The 16296-nt window shown below is 45.4% G+C and overlaps 1 protein-coding gene and 1 pseudogene across 1 annotated transcript in view; both read right to left on the bottom strand.

Moving 5' to 3' along the window:
- Window positions 1-16296, bottom strand: part of SAE1 (SUMO1 activating enzyme subunit 1) — a 76266-nt gene that overhangs the window by 21804 nt on the left and 38166 nt on the right. The window lies entirely within an intron of this gene.
- Window positions 8140-8646, bottom strand: LOC118549583 (V-type proton ATPase subunit e 1 pseudogene; annotated as a pseudogene).

The following is a 16296-nucleotide window of genomic DNA, read 5'->3' as shown; positions in this document are numbered from 1 at the left end:
CTTACAAGTAGGTGTGTGCATATATTCATTCATTCATTTTTTCATCCACAAACATTTCCTGAGCACCTGCACTCCACCCTCACACCCCCTTGCTGAGCCTGTGCTGGGGACCCAGAAGCGATCCAGACAGCGCCAGGTCCTGCCATCCACAGAGGGCACACTCATAATTCCTGACTGTCACGACTGTCCCCATGGCCACACAGTACTTTGATCTCACTCTCCAGAGAGCCTCACCACTGGAGTGGCCTCCCCTGAACACTTGGCTCTGAAATGCCCCTTCTGAGCTCCAAGTCCTGGCCACCCTTTCACCTCTCCTGTGAAACCTGGTGTGGGACCTCATCACATAACAGCTCAAAACAGAAAAAGAAAGCTGTCTCTTATTATTTACATCTCACTCTCTTCTGAAAAGAATTTGAAGCAGCCGCATGCAAGTTATTGGGGGGGTGGGGGGAAGGGAGTGCTATTTCTCAGAAATGACCTGAAAACAAGATGCCGTTTTTTGACTACCAAATTAAAGGCCAAGATTACTCACCTAAGCAAGAAGGCAGAGGGAACTGCTCTGTCACTGAGCTCTGGTGGGAGGGTAAATGCTCAGTAAACCATAAGAAAATGTGGTACTGAGGATCTTTACAAAGGGCCATGCCCCTTGGCCAGTGATTGAATTATGTATAAATGGTCACTACCATGTTATTTATACGACAGAAAATCTGGAAATGATATCAGATGGTAGGATGGTTACATAAAACATACTGACAGATTGGAATATTATTCATCTATTAAAATTATGTTTAAGCAGGTTTTAGTCAGGGGCGCCTGGGTGGCTCAGTTGGTTGGGCATCCGACTCTTGGTTTCGGCTCAGGTCACAATCTCATGGGTTGTGGGATTGAGCCCCGTGTCAGGCTCCTCACTTGGCAGGGCGTCTGCTTGAAAGAGTCTTTCCCTCGGCGCTACCCCCAACAAAGATAAATACATCTTAAAAAAAAAACAAAAACAAAAACCACACACCCCAATTTAGGTTAAAAAAAAAAATCCTACAGGGGCACCTGGCTGGCTCAGTCAATGGAGTGTGTGACTCTTGATCTCGGGGTTGTGAGTTCGAGCCCCACATTGGGTGTGGAGATTACTTAAAAATAAAACCTTAAAAAAATTCTATAATATCCTATATTCAGAATGCACTCCACTATGTAAAAACAAAACAGAATGAGGTTAAGGTACAACTGTTCCCACCCCATTCTAGAGGTGGGAAACTGAGGCTTGGGACAGAGAGGCTCAGGGTCACAATGGACTCAAAGGTCACCACATTCATAACCTCAATGCTACAGCCCCTCCCTAGGAGCAGAGACAAGATAGGAGACACGCTAGTTCACAATATAAAAATCACTTCAAATGGATGTGGCTCCCCACCCCAGAGCCCACCAGTTTAGAATAATGCCAACCACTCAGTCAGATTCCTGTCCAGCCAAATACTGATTCTCCTCTAAAAAATGTCAAGTGATTCCTGAGCTTGACTCTCACCTTTGAAGCAGAACATTTTGACTAGTATGCAAAGACTGTATGTAACTTACAAAAAGAAGAGGACAAGGAAATTCTAAAACACAGAGACAATTACGTAGAGGGCAGAGATCCACAGCCCCCCGCCGCGGGGCCCCTTCTCTCTCAGCGTTGCCAACCGCACCCTCTACTCACAGAGCGGTTCTGACAGAGCCCTCTGCATTCACACTCACCCTGCCTGGTCACAAGCAGCAGGGAGACAGGGGCTTTTCTCTAGCCCAGCACTTGAGTGGCACATGACCTTGACTCTGGGCATCTGCTGCTCTCTGCCAACGGCTCTCACCGAGGGAAGATGGCACAGGACATTCCCGTGACTGTGGTCTGACAGTAGGAGAAAAGATGGGAGGCGCCGAACAAGAACTGCAGCTGGGCTGGGGGCCCAAGAGCAGCTCAAACACAGGCTAGCGCCGGGGGTGGGGGAGACATAGGGCTGCAAAGCAAACAACCAGGCAGGTCTCGCTGACAATGCTGCCCATTATTACAGTCTGTTCTCAGGGGCCTCAGGTTCCCATCTGCCAAAGTGGGATAAGGAAATGTCACAGGGCTCTTGTGAAATTCAGATTTGTAAAATGGACATAATGGCATTATTGGTGGTGCTAATATAGTCGACCCTTGAACAACACAGAGGTTTAGAGGCACTGACCCCCCGTGAACTCGACAATCCACATATAACTTGGATTCTCCAAAAACTTCACTAATAGCCTACTGCTAGCCGGAAGCCTTAGTGATAACAGAAACAGTTGGTTAACAAATATTCGTGTTCTATCTATTACATACTGTATTCTTACAATAAAGTAAGGTAGAGAAAAGGAAATGTTATTAAGAAAATCACAGGGAAGAGAAAATAATTTTACAGTACTGTATGGTATTTATCAAAAAAAGAATTCATGTGTAAGTGGACCTGCACATTTCAAATCTGTGTTGTTCAAGGCTCCGCTGTAATTGAAATCTGACTGCGCTGCACAACACTTAGACACTTACTAGGTTTGGTGACCCTGGACAAATGACGGCCTGTCCAACAGTCAATATCCTCATATGACAATGGATGATCATAATAAGATCTGCTCTCACGAGGGCGTTATGAAGATTTAATGGGATTGTGACACATGTAAAGCTCTTAATCAACAATGATGAAGGCACAACAGGGGCCGGGCCTTCGTTTAATCTCTGCTGTCCGATGAGGCGGACTTCGGGTTATGCCCATTTGTCAGACTGAAGAGCGGAGCAGTGCCTCACCAGGATGGGTTTTCTCGCCAGACTATCCGCTGACGGCTGTGAGGCACTAGACCGGCCTTACGGGGCACCTCTGCCCTTCCCCTCACCTCTCTTCTCTCACATGGCACCGTCCTGCTTTCTGAATGACTGCGGTCTGCATTCTCCACCACTGATAAGGCAGTGGCCCCAAAACACCCAAACAGAACAACAATCACCAAAAAACCACTGCTTTTTTTCTTTCGCCCTTCCTACAGATTATTTTTAAACATCTGTGGTCATGACAGCAGCGAATCAACAAGTACTCGACTGCCACCCCCTTATCGGAACCCACTTCCCTGTGGCTGTCTCCTCCTCAGTGGTCCTTGTCACTGCTGGACACTGCTAAAACACCCAGTGGGGAATGCCAGGCCCGAATGGGAATGTCTGCCCTTGACCTGGTCCGCAAAGGTCACAAGTTCTAAAATAAGAAGTTCCCTCTGAACAGAACTCATCACCAAATCAAGCTGAGGCCGAGAGACAAAGACAATTACAAATCCTAAAAACAGGGAGGTAAGTAGGGAGTGTGGTGGGGGCAGGGAGAATTGGAGAAGGAGGCATCAAAAAACAAAGTTTTCTAGAGTCTACAACAGGAAAAAAAATATTACAAAGCACCCACCATCAAGACACCTTGCAAAAGAATCCACGCAGAGAGGATGAAAAATGAGGTATAAAATACTAGAAAGTTCTAGGGGCACCTGGCTGGCTCATTTAGGAGCATGAGACTCTTGATCTCAGGGTCGCAGGTTCGAGCCCCAGGTTGGGTGTAGAGGTTACTAAAAAAAATAAGTAAACCTAAAAAAAGAAAGTTCTAGAAGAATATATAAGAAATGGCTGTTTCCTCTGAAGTTACCTGTACATTTTACTAATCCGTCTCACTTTTACAATTTAAAAAAGGAGAAAACAGAACTACTTTGAAGGCTCTCATATATATGATCATCGCAAGTATAAAGTTCTCAAAATCTCCATTTCTACAGAGGCCACGAAGTGAAGGGACTTGCTTAAGGTCAAGAAATATATGCAGAGCTGGGACCTAAACTTCTTCTTTCCATTTCCAACTCTGGAGACTTCAAGGTATAGGTGACTGAGAAGATTCTACAGGCAGGAGAAAGGAGATGTGAACCCCAAATTTGTCTGGCTAGATTTACAAACCAAGAACAATTAGTCACTTTAGAAATGAGCCTAATCCCCCAGTGAAGGGCCCTGACCTCTCCAGCTCCTACCAGAGACAGGAGCTGCTTGTTGTTAACAAGCCCTTGCTCTCTGGACACAGAAGTTAAAGGCGTGGAAATACCTCTCCATCCTTTAGATGCTTATGGCACAGTCCTACAGCTACGTCTGGGTCTTACAGGTACTTCCAGGCTTGTGCCACAGTGGAGAAAAGGACTCAGGCAAATTAGCACCATCTAAGCAGCTTTACATGAGCCTAAAATAAACTAATGAAGCCACAGGTTAAGAATTAGCAAAATGCTGGGGTGCGTGGGTGGCTCAGTTGGTTAAGCATTTGCCTGCCCTTGGCTCAGGTCACGATCCCAGCATCCTGGGATCAGCCCGCATCGGGCTCCCTGCTCAGCGGGGAGTCTGCTTCTCCCTCTGCCTCTGCCCACCCCCCACTCATGCTCTCTAATAAATACAATCTTAAAAAACAAAACAAAACAAAAAGGAATTAGCAAAACTCTCCAAACGTAGGACAGGTGGCTTCAGCAATCAATCGACCCACACTGACCGAGCCCATTCTGCATCAGGCCTCTGCTGGACAGTCAAGAGACGAGGGAGCCCACAAGACAGCCCTCAAGTCAGCTCTGTTGTCTGGGGGTGGCATGGGGATTACAGAGGAAGGAAACCCAACTCAGATAAGGGGAGTTAGGTTCCTGGAGGTAGCACTGGAGCTGAGCAATGAGGGTTAAGTGGGAAGGGCTGAAGCAGGATATTCCAGGCAGAAGAAATGGAAATGTGTATAGAAATGAAGGGGGTGAGCAAGTAGTTCAGTAAGAGTGTAGGGTTCAAAGACGGCAGAAGGGAATGGAAAGGAGAAAAGAGGTCAGTGGGTCCCAGGTCTAGACTGCCAAGCCACAAAGTTTAAATTGTATCCTGATGGCAAAAAAGATTCATGGAAGGGTTTCAGTTTTTAGAAAGATCAATCTGGTGACTGAAAATGGATTAGAAGGAGGAGCTCTAAAGGCAGAGGCTGGTAAAAGGACCACAGCACTGATGAAGACTGCCGGTTAGAGGCAGTCCTATGGGAGAACTCGTGGTCATCTGAATAGGAGGGAGAGAAATCAGGTCTCCAGTGAACTCGGGTTCCAGAGAGCACCACACAGAGTGCTGGGCTGGGGCTCTAGGTGAAAGGAGCTGCCAATCATGCATATAAACTTCGCGAATGCTCCGCAGAAGAGAAAAAGGCAAATAGTCTGGAACAAAGTTAACAGCTTAATTTGGAGCATTGGCTTCCAACAGATTCATTCTGGCTCTGGGTAAACACAGACAGCATATTAGGACACGTCATCTTTAATCCACCCCACAACCAAAGAGGCTCAGCAGGGGGAAGTGAGTTACAAGAGGCCACCACTGTATCTATGCCCTTTGCCCCCCTAGTACCTGCCTCCAAGCCACCATTTGTATTTTTAGTAAGTTCCTGCCCAGCTCCAGACAGAAGGTGAGTGTGACGTGTTTACATGCAAATACACCCCCTACAGTCTGCCTACCACTACTGCTTGACAGAGGAAATTCTTTTTTGCAGAGCAAAGGCCCATAGTGGAGGCCAAGGAGACTTGCTCATCATCTCCTACCTAATTCATCAAGGCTTTGCTGTTCTGGTGATGTGCGGTATTTCTCCCACAGCAAGGGTCTCTAGGCACCCTATACAGCTCTTTTCCAGAGGAACTGTACATACAGAATACCAGATTCAGACCTCCCCACCATCTGAAGAGATGACGAGGATGTGCTGTTAAAATATGCCATTCTTGGGGCACCTGGGTGGCTCAGTCGTTAAGCGTCTGCCTTCGGCTCAGGTCATGATCCCAGGACCGTCCTGACCGTGTCGGGCTCCCTGCTCAGCAGGAGGCCTGCTTCTCCCTCTCCCACTCCCCCTGCTTGTGTTGCCTCTCTCGCTCTCTCTGTGTGTCAAATAAATAAAATCTTTAAAAAATATATGCCATTCTATGGACCCCGCACAGATCATCAATAAGCCCTTTGCAAGTATTACTCATCAGCTATCAAATACCAGCATTTTTCCAGGTGCTGAGAATCGGTTCATTTGGAGACTGTTTTTGTTTTTTTGTTATTTTTAACCTTTTTTTTTTTTAAAAGATTTTATTTATTTATTTATTTATTTGAGAGCGAGAGTGGAGGTAGGGGCAAAGGGGGAGAGGGAGAAAGAGAGAGAAAGAGAGAGAGAAAAGGTGAGGCAGACTCCCTGCTGAGCAGGGAACCCCACACAGGGCTTGATAACAGGACACGGAGATGACCTGAGCCAAAGTCAGATGTTTAACCAAGTGAGCCACCCAGGCGCCCTTATTTTTAACTTTTTTTTTTAAACATATAATTTTTTTAAAGATTTTATTTATTCATTTGAGACACAGAGATAGAGAGAGAGAGAGATGGCATGAGCAGGGAGAGAGGCAGAGGGAGTGGGAGAAGCAGGCTCCCCATCGAGCCAGGAGCCCGATGTGGGGCTCAATCCCAGGACCCTGGGATCATGACCCGAGCCGAAGGCAGACGCTCAACCATCTGAGCCACTCAGGCGCCCCTATTTTTAACTTTTGAAGTAATTTTAGACATACAGAAAAACTGTACACAGAATTCCTGTATAACTTCATCTAGATTTCCCAAATGTTAACATTCTACCACATTTATCATTATTTCTCTATATCTACACATACTCATTTTTTCCTGAATGATCCAGCATTTGCCCCTAAATACCTCAGGGTGTATTTCCTAAAAACAAGAATATTCTCTCACATAACCACAAAACAATTATGCAAACCATGAAATTAACATTGACAGACTGTATCTAATCTATAGACCTTTTTCAAATTTTATCAACTGTCCCACTAATGTTCTCGAAAGCAAAAGAAAAGTCTTCCCCTACTCTCGGGTCCAATCCAGAATTCTCCATTCCACTTAGTTATCGTGTCTCTTTATTCTCCTTTAATCTGGAACAAGAGTTCCTCAGTTCTTTGTGACACTTTGAAGAGTACAAGTCATTTACTTCACAGAATATTCTTCTATTCGAGTTGGTCTGATGTTTCCTCGTAATTAGACTCACATTACCCACTCTGGACAGGAAATCCAGAGTGGTGGTGTGTCCTTCTCAGTGCATCCTCTCGGGATGCATGAGCTCTTTTTGACCCATTCCCGGAATATCAACTTTGATCTCTCGGTTGAGGTACAATCTGCCAGGGTTCTCTAAAGTCTCTCTCTGTAATTAGTTAAAAAGTATCTTGGGAAGAGACATCTCTTCTATTTCACAGCAAACCTTCCCGTTAGGTTTAGCATCCATCAAGGATTCTTTTTTTTTTTTAAGATTTTATTTATTTATTTGACAGAGAGAGACACAGCAAGAGAGGGAACACAAGCAGGGGGAGTGGGAGAGGGAGAAGCAGGCCTCCTGCAGAGCAGGGAGCCCGATGCGGGGCTCGATCCCAGGACCCTGGGATCATGACCTGAGCCGAAGGCAGACGCTTAACGACTGAGCCACCCAGACGCCCCTCCATCAAGGATTCTTGACTGAAACAACTTTTACTGCTATGGTGATGGTCATATACAGATTTTTTTAACTTCATCGCTCCTGCTTTATTCTTCTATGAAAAAAAAATTTCGTCTCTCCCCCATTTATTTACTTATTCATTTATCTATCAGTATAGACTCAAGGGTTCTTTTTTTAATTCAATGGGTTATAATCTATTATTTACTTGATCCTCCAACTGTCCCAGATTTCACCAGGAAGAGCCCCTTCAAGTTGGCTACTGTGTCCTTCTGACATGACCCATAATTCTTTCCCCCCGCCACAGAAAGCAGAAAAATAATTTATTCCAGTAGATGGCAGAAATAAGAAAGTCATCCTGAAAATACACTTTGGTGCAGTTCTATTGGGACAGACAGTCCCTCCGAACACGCTCTCCTACTGACTGCCCCTTTGGATTCTGTCTTGTGACAGTTAAACACTTTGCTGATTCCCATGTTGTGACCAGGCAGGAGTCATCTTCCAATTCACAGGTTCCAAGGAGAGAGCAATGTACTTCTCAGAAGAATAGCACCTTCTATCTCAGAAGAGTGCACAAACACTTTATAGAGTCAGTACAGTTTAGGTTAAGTAGGCACATAATTCGTCAAAATGTAAAAAAGGCTGACAGGAAAAAATACTGCATTGTAGAATAAGATATTAAAATGTGGTGTGAATATTTAAGGCAGCTGATGGCCAAAAGAGGCGAGTCAAAGGTGGTCTGGGTTTGGAGTTGATTTTGCATCTAGAGGAATTCTCCTCGTGACCTCAATGATGGAGCCCTGGAGAGCAGGTCTTCCTCCTTAAGGCCAATGATACTTGAGGTACCAGATGGTTTCATTTTTCAACTGTGGTCCAAAGAGAGGGTTGAGTTGGGCCAGAATTGCAATCAGCCAAAAGAGATAGCAGCAAACTGAACAGGTTACCAACATGGTGATGATAACTCCCCGGCTGGGACCCTTAGGGATGAACCAGAGCACGCAGAAGCTGACAGAGCCCGAGAACACGTTTGTTACGATGAGAGGCACCGTAAGGCCGTTATACGCCATGGCTGCCACTGGAGCTACCAGCCCCGGCCCAGCCGCCTCACTTTGGTCCCACCTCATGACCCATCATTCTTTGAGCACATCTTTACTTTAACAAGCAGGATCTGGGCATGAAGTGTATTCATGGCTTGCTACCAGAGTGTCCTTGCTTCTAAGCCCTCTCAACAAACAACTAGGAAATACACATGCATAAATGTGAAGACACACACATACACCCATCTATTTCTGTATCTACGCAGAAAAACCATGAGTTCATCTGGTGACTCCAATTCCCATCTGATCTCACAGCCTTTCCCACCTTCCATACTTATAGGAACTCCCTTTTCTGGCAATAAAAAAAATCTGATTCTCATTATCCACAATATATTTACCTATCTGCTCAATTCTAGAACAAACAGTAACTAGTTTCAGAATTGCTAACCCATACACCACTGTGAAAAACAAACCTACTAATTAGAGTTCGGTATTTGTTTATAGTTCTTTTTTCTTTAGTCTGAGGGTATATATTCAAAAGCTACATGGGTTAGTTCCTTTTTCCTGCCTCAGTATAGTAATGGCCTCGTTTGAAATAAATACTTAATATGCTGTAAAGTAAGAACCCAAATGAGCGCAAAGCTGTGACACAGGACATGGGTACCCCCTCCCCTGTGGCAGTTTCCCTCTAATTGGCTGGGCCTTCAGAAGCTGCGGAGCTTTACGAACATACAGATATGCCAGGCTCCCCTAGTTATTTTGAGCCAATAAATCTGAGCTAGGACCAGGGAATCTGTATTTTTCAAATGTTCCCTGAGTGATTCTGATATCCTATCAGTTGGGGAATGACTGGCTGTAAGAATAAAAGCCTAGGGGAGCCTGGCTGGCTCAGTCTCCGGGAAGACCATGCGACTCTTGATCTCAGGGTCGTGAGTTCGAGTGCCACACTGGGTGTAGAGATCACTTAAAAATAAAATCTTAAAAAAAAAATAAAAATAAAAGAATAAAAAGCTTTTAAAAAGCAGGGCCCTGATGATCTCCCCTCCAGCCAGCTCTGAGAGAGTTCGTGCTGGTCCCCTGCAGGGACTGCTCCTCTACCTGCAATCTTCTCACCTCTCTTCAGCCCCTAGCAAACACTTCTTTAAAAGCCAGCTCAGATGTATTGTCCTCTGTGAAGACTCGTCGGCTTCCCAAAGACGGCCAGACCCCCCACTCCCTGAGCTCCTTGGTAGTTTATTACGAAGTAATTCACACATGCTGAAGAACAGAACAGCACAACACAACAGCCTTCTCCAGAGCCCTGTTACAGCTCTCTTCACGAGGAGGAGAATTATTTGTGTTTCTCTTTTCCACTGGCAAGCATCTGATGAGGATTCCCAGGCACAGGATCTGGCATTTAGCAGGTGCTCAAACAATGTTTGGTTAAGATTATTTTCAACTTTAATTCTGTGGCTCAAAAACGGCCTAAGTACTTTTCCACGACTCATCAGAACAGAGACCGAGAAAGTTCAAATTGCCAAGGATTCTCTGCTAAGTAATTCTCCTTTTGTGATGAAGCCCATCTCTTCCTGCTCTGGGCTCAACCTGCATGTTATTGTTCATGCTGGTAAGTGAATGCTGTTTCCATACTAGACCTGATATTTTTAGCACTCCTGTTATGATAAACTCACAGTAACCTCAAAAAGAACAAATCAAAGTCAACTTTTTGCCACAGGAAACCAGCTCACGCTTAATGTTTTGCAACATGCCATGGGAGAATAATAAAAAGATGAGATCTTTTGCTCACAGATGGCGAGGCCAACTCTCAAGATAGTGGAAAAATGCAGCAGGAAGCATGCAGTCTGGCCACTATCTTATTAAGTAAACTGGAAAAACACTCGACACTCAAACCAGGCAAACACACACGCACACAGACACCACAGAGCAGCTGCTTCACCAGAGGCCGAACTGTGAATGGGGCAGTAAGAAACACCTGCGTGTGAGGGGCTGGAATCGAGCCTGATGGGTGCCTGAGAAATGGGCAGGCAAGAAGATCCTGCAGGGACACCAGTGGGCAGGCTGCTCTCTCTCTAGAGTGGACCAAATGACCAGACTAGCAAAAGCCAGTCACTCAGGCAAAAAATACTTACTTACGGAGCACCTACTATGTGCTCTATTGGGTGACAGTGAAACAAAGTCGGGTCCCCTATGAGGTTTTCTCGGGCGTGCACCATAGCCGAGCAAGCACTGCGTCCTCACTAGGAATTCCTAAGGCATCATTAGGTGTATAAGTCACCTTCCTAGAAGGACTCTTCGGAACAAATTCCAAGGACCAGGAAAAACTGAAAACAGCTTACATGCCTTTCAAGATGAAACTGGTCACAAACAATGGTACACCCAAAGGAATACATCATGCAGCCAACAAGACATAAGAGGTCACTCTATACATGCTCCAAGATCTTTCCATCTCACTTAAGGCGATCCAGTAGAAAAAAGCAAGCTGCTTTAATAGTTTGGTTTACATATGCACATGCATGATTGTAACTGTTAATCATTTTCCAAGAAGACAGGAAAGACAGTCTTTTTTTTTTTTTTAAGATTTATTTATTTGAGAGAGAGAGAGAGCAAGCATACAGTGGGAAGAGGCAGAGAGAGAATGCCAGGCAGACTCCATCCTCAGCATATAGCCCGATGCAGGGCTCAATCTCACGACCCTGAGATCATGAGCTGAGCCAAAATCAAGAGTCAGATGCTTGGGGTGCCTGGGTGGCTCGGCCGATCATCTGCCTTCGGCTCAGATCATGATCCCAGCCTCCTGGGATTGAGCCCCGAGTGGGGCTCCCTGCTGAGCAGGGAGTCTGCTTCTCCCACTCCCTCTGCTCCTCCCCACTACTCGTGTTGTGTGCTCGCTCGCTCTCTCAAATCAATAAATCTTTAAAAAAAAAAAGAGTTGGATGCTTTTTTTTTTTTAAAGATTTTATTTCTTTATTTGACAGAGAGAGACACAGCTAGAGAGGAAACACAAGCAGGGGGAGTGGGAGAGGGAAAAGCAGGCTTCCCGCTGAGCAAGAAGCCCAATGTGGGGCTTGATCCCAGGACCCTGGGATCACGACCCGAGCCGAAGGCAGATGCCTAACAACTGAGCCACCCAGGCGCCCCAGAAGAGTTGGATGCTTAGCCGACTGAGCCACCCCAGATAGGCAAGAAATTCTTTCTAAATTGGAGATTTTTTTTTTTAAAGATTTTATTTATTTATTTATTTGACAGAGAGAGAAAGAGGGAGAGCAAATGAGCACAAGCAGGGGGAGGAGCAAATGGAGAGGGAGAAACAGGTTCCCCACTGAGGAGAGAGCCCGATGGAGAGCTTTATCCCAGGACCCCGGGATCATGACCTGAGCCAAAGGCAGACACTTAACCGAATGAGCCACCCAGGTGCCCTGGCAAGGAATTCTTAAACAGTTTCCCCCACAAATTGGAAGTGGGGAAAATGGGGAGGGTATAACGAGGAAAACTTACCCTTTTACACCATTGTGAATTCTTTGAAAACTGCTTACTGTGATACTTTTTCAAAAAAATAAAACTCAAGTGTCTCTTGGGGGAGGAGGAAGACTATCTGGGTCAGAATTCAGATAATCTTTGTGTCTAATACATATCTGAACCAGGGTTTTCTGTACTGTGGTGGTGATCCCATTTCTCTAACATGGAGAGCTCCTGGTTTACAGTTTAACAAAATCACTTAGCTTAGAGGTGCATATTACAGATGTAAGGAGCACAGTTCATGGATCAAACAGACCTCATGGTCTAAATCCTGGTTCTGTCTATAAAACCAAGCGTATGCCCAAGCAAGTCACAGCCATGCTCAACCTTGGTCTCCTTAAAGAAAATGGGACAGCAACTATATTTCAAAGGTTATCACAATAATAATGAGAACATGTCAGATGCTTAGCACAGTGCGAGGTAAAGCAACAAGCCGCGTTCAGTACACAATAACCATTCTTACACGCCACATGAAAACCACAGTAGTGCCTGAAAAGTCGACCACTCAACCTGGATATTCCCTAAGGCCATCCCACACACTGAAGTCAGACGTTACCATTGTTTGATTTTATAATAACAAAACTAAGGCCATTTTAGAATTATATCAATTTCAGGTGTGCAAACCTTCACTTAAAAAACAAACCAACTCTCCTCAATATGTGATTGGAAAATGTTCTGAAGAGAGTCAAAGGAAAATATTCAATAGTCTAGAAGCTGTGCCCCGGCACTTGTTTTTCACATTTACCATCTCAGTACATCTCTTAGAGCCAAGGGAAGGCAGTGCTATCCCCTAGCCCCCTCAGCCCCAAGTTAGGAACCTAGATCTGAATGAAGCTCATGCACCAAAGGTTAGGCCTCTTGATAAGGGGGAGAGATGTGATCTGAGCTCAGCTCTGTCAGCCTCCAAAGCCCATGCTTTTTCCAAGACACAAGACTGTATCAGTCTCTACTCAGGCTGTACTTTTACTGCCATGGTTAGCAGTCAAAACAGTCTGGGCAAAAAGAATGCTTCTAATTAAAATCAAACTTTGGGACTACGTGGAGGATAATTCTGTTTGAATTAATTAATTTTTTAAAAATCACAAAACAACACCCCCCAAAACAAAACAAGAAATAACTTCTAGAATTTTTTTTAAAGAAATACACTTAAACTAAGTTTTCTGGTATAAATCATGAGTCAATGAAGTTGTTAATTATAAATATAAAAGTAGAGGGACGCCAGGGTGGCTCAGTCCATTAAGCGTCTGCCTTTGGCTCAGGTCATGATCCCCGGGTCCTGGGACCGAGTCCCACATAGAGCTCCCTGTTCAGCGGGGAATCTGCTTTTCCCTCTCCCTCTGCCACTTCCCTTACTTATGCGCTTGCGCTCTTGCTCTCAAATAAATAAAAATCTCTTTTTAAAAAAAGATACAAGTATAAAAGTAGAGAAATACAAGCCATCGGAATGATATTTTATTAGATTCACTGATTATTTAGACTGAAAAGATTTTCAAGACAGGCTGGCTGACTTAAATCTTATCATTTGAGAAGCAAGGAAACAAAATCCTAGAGAAGCAAGTTATTTGCCTAAAGTCACAAAAACCGTTAACGGCAAGTGTATTTGGCAGAAGGCAACTTCACATGTGGAAGCTGCTATGCTTTCCTGCATAAATCCAATGAGGTCAAATTACGGGAGAATCCCATAGCTCCATGAATGGCTGAGCAGAAAATCGAAAGGAGTATTTCCCTGGATATAAGATTAAGATGATACACCCACAGAGGATCAGCTTCATACCTACAAGCAGAGGGTTCTAAGCTGCTGGAATAACCAGGGAAAGAGATCACGACAGCCATTTCCCTCTACTTCCAGAACTTTAGTCCAGCAGGCCGCCAAGGGCGTTAATTAAGTATGCATTCGTAGAGGAGCTCCCCAAAGCCAAGCCAGGCCCTCGTGCTCATTGCATTTGGAGCACTCCCGGTAGTTCCAATTGCAGCCCCTCTGGAAAGATACAGCAGAGCTCAGAGAGACCAACTGACCAAAAAATATCACTAGAATGTGTGTATGACACCACGCAAGAAAGGTTAGAACCTGTCACCTGCTGCAGAGAGAGAGGCTCAGGAAAGGCTGTGATGGATATCCAGAAAGAGCAGTGGGTGTGGTGTGAAGGAACTAGCCCCTGGAAGAGTCAGGAGACTTGGGATTGAGATGCAGACTACCACCATTTTGTTCTATGATGATGGCGAGTCACTTCCCCTCCTGTGCCACTGAACGGGTTCTGAGGCTTAGGGAAAGTGGCCTGATGATGTGGACTTGCCAGTCAGCAATGAGGGTCCTTCAGCCACACATGCCACGGGTGAGCGGGGTGGGAGGAGGAGTGGAAAGCCCCTTCCTGCCACTCCTGGCCTAGAGGATATGTGGGCCTGCCTCCTTTTATAATTCTATGACTGTTACAGAATTGTACATGTAAAGTGGTTAGAAGGATAAATTTTATGGTATGTGTTTCTTACCATAATAAAAAAATTTCTATGACTATTAACTAATGAACATCGTTTTAATCACCAAATCTGAAGCCCTGAAATTGAAACTGGAAAGGTACTGAGTACTGTTTAGAAGAGAGAAGTAAACATATGGGATGTTTTATCCAACGAAGTGTCACAGGCAGAAAATTAAAATCTAGTAAGATTGCTGCCATGATAATACCTACTCAAGTATGGAATTAAGGGAAATTGAGTCAATCCCAAAATTTCTACACAGTTGCAAAGTACTCATGTCAAAAACCAAAAACCCAAAAAACAAAACAAAAAAACCCACAACTTCACAGATAACACAGGTCTCTAGGATTTCCTTGCTCTGTGCTGAGCCTTTTGTATGTATACCATCCAAGTCTTACAAAAACCCCCTTGAGACGAGTGCTAATAACACCCCCATGGTCAGAGGGGAATTTGAGTGAGCCTCAGGGAATTTAACTCTGGCTCAACATCACCCACCTAGAAAAATGACAGAACCAGGACTGAAAACCCAGATCTGTTTTCATTCCAAAGCTCCTGTTCTGAACAACCATGCACCAAGCATGCCATATGGGTCACAGTAATGAGGCTACCGCTTCTTCCTCAGGACCTGTCTACTTCCCCAGCCCCTTGTAACCTCTAACAGTACTGGCCAGCAGCACCTGGATTTAAATATACACTTTCCCCCACACTGTGGCCTCCCACTTTGGTGATGGGCTCCTGAGGGCAGGGATGGCCACAGGCCTGGGTCTTAATCAGTCTGTCTTTTTTTAAAAAAGATTTTATTTACTTACTTGACAGAGGGAGAGAGAGAGAGAGAACAAGCAGGGTGAGGGGTACAGGGAGAGGGAGAAGCAGACTCCCCACCAAGGAGGGAGCCCGATGCGGGGCTCCATCCCAGAACCCTGGGATCATGACCTGAGCCGAAGGCAGCCGCTGAACCGACGGGGCCACCCAGGCGCCCCAGTCTGTGTCTTTTAACACAACTATAAATGGGGGAATAGCAGCTACTCCACATGAGTGTAGCGAGGATTCCATAAGCCAACACCTACACAGCACTTAGGATGAAGGTAGGCTGCTGTTTCCCACACGGCCTTAGGCTTCAAAGACCTGAGTGGTTCAGGGCCCTAGCTCCAGTCTGTGTTCTCTCAGGTAAAACACTGAGCCTCTTTGGGTCTCTGTTTCCCCATCTCAAGAAACCAAACTGGGGAGAAGTCCCACTCTGTCTACCGCACAAGGGTGCTGTGTTAATGAGCTGGGAGGAGAAAATACTCTAGAAACTGCAAAGGGTTAGATTAGATGTCTTGCCCTTGGCACTACTGACATTGTGACATTGTGGGCCAGATAACTCTTTGTCACGAGGGGCTGTCCTGTGCCATGGATATTTAGCAACACGCCTGACCTCTCCCCACCCTACCTGCCCCCAGCCTGAACAATCAAAAATGTCTTGACACTGCTAATGCCCCCAGCGACCAAAACCGCCCTCGGTTGAGAATCACCAGATTTTGGTAAACTCAAATACCAGTTGACTCCTTGTATAAGCAGCGGTAAGAACCACTCAGGTTATACCCCCCAAACCTTTACAAATTAATGGCTACTGTTTACTGAGGGCTCTCGATGTGCCAGGCAGAGTGATTAGCTTCTCCCAATGGCCCAGGCCCCGTGCTCAGGCTGGACTAGAGACGGCACTGCCTTGCTGTCCTATCCTAGTCCAGAGGAGGAGGTATTTTCTGAGTCCTAGCCCACTC

Source organism: Halichoerus grypus, chromosome 15, assembly GCF_964656455.1.
Source record: "Halichoerus grypus chromosome 15, mHalGry1.hap1.1, whole genome shotgun sequence".
Taxonomy (NCBI): Eukaryota; Metazoa; Chordata; class Mammalia; order Carnivora; family Phocidae; genus Halichoerus; species Halichoerus grypus.
The sequence above is the reverse complement of the archived record's forward strand: the minus strand, read 5'-3'. Positions and strand labels throughout refer to the sequence as shown.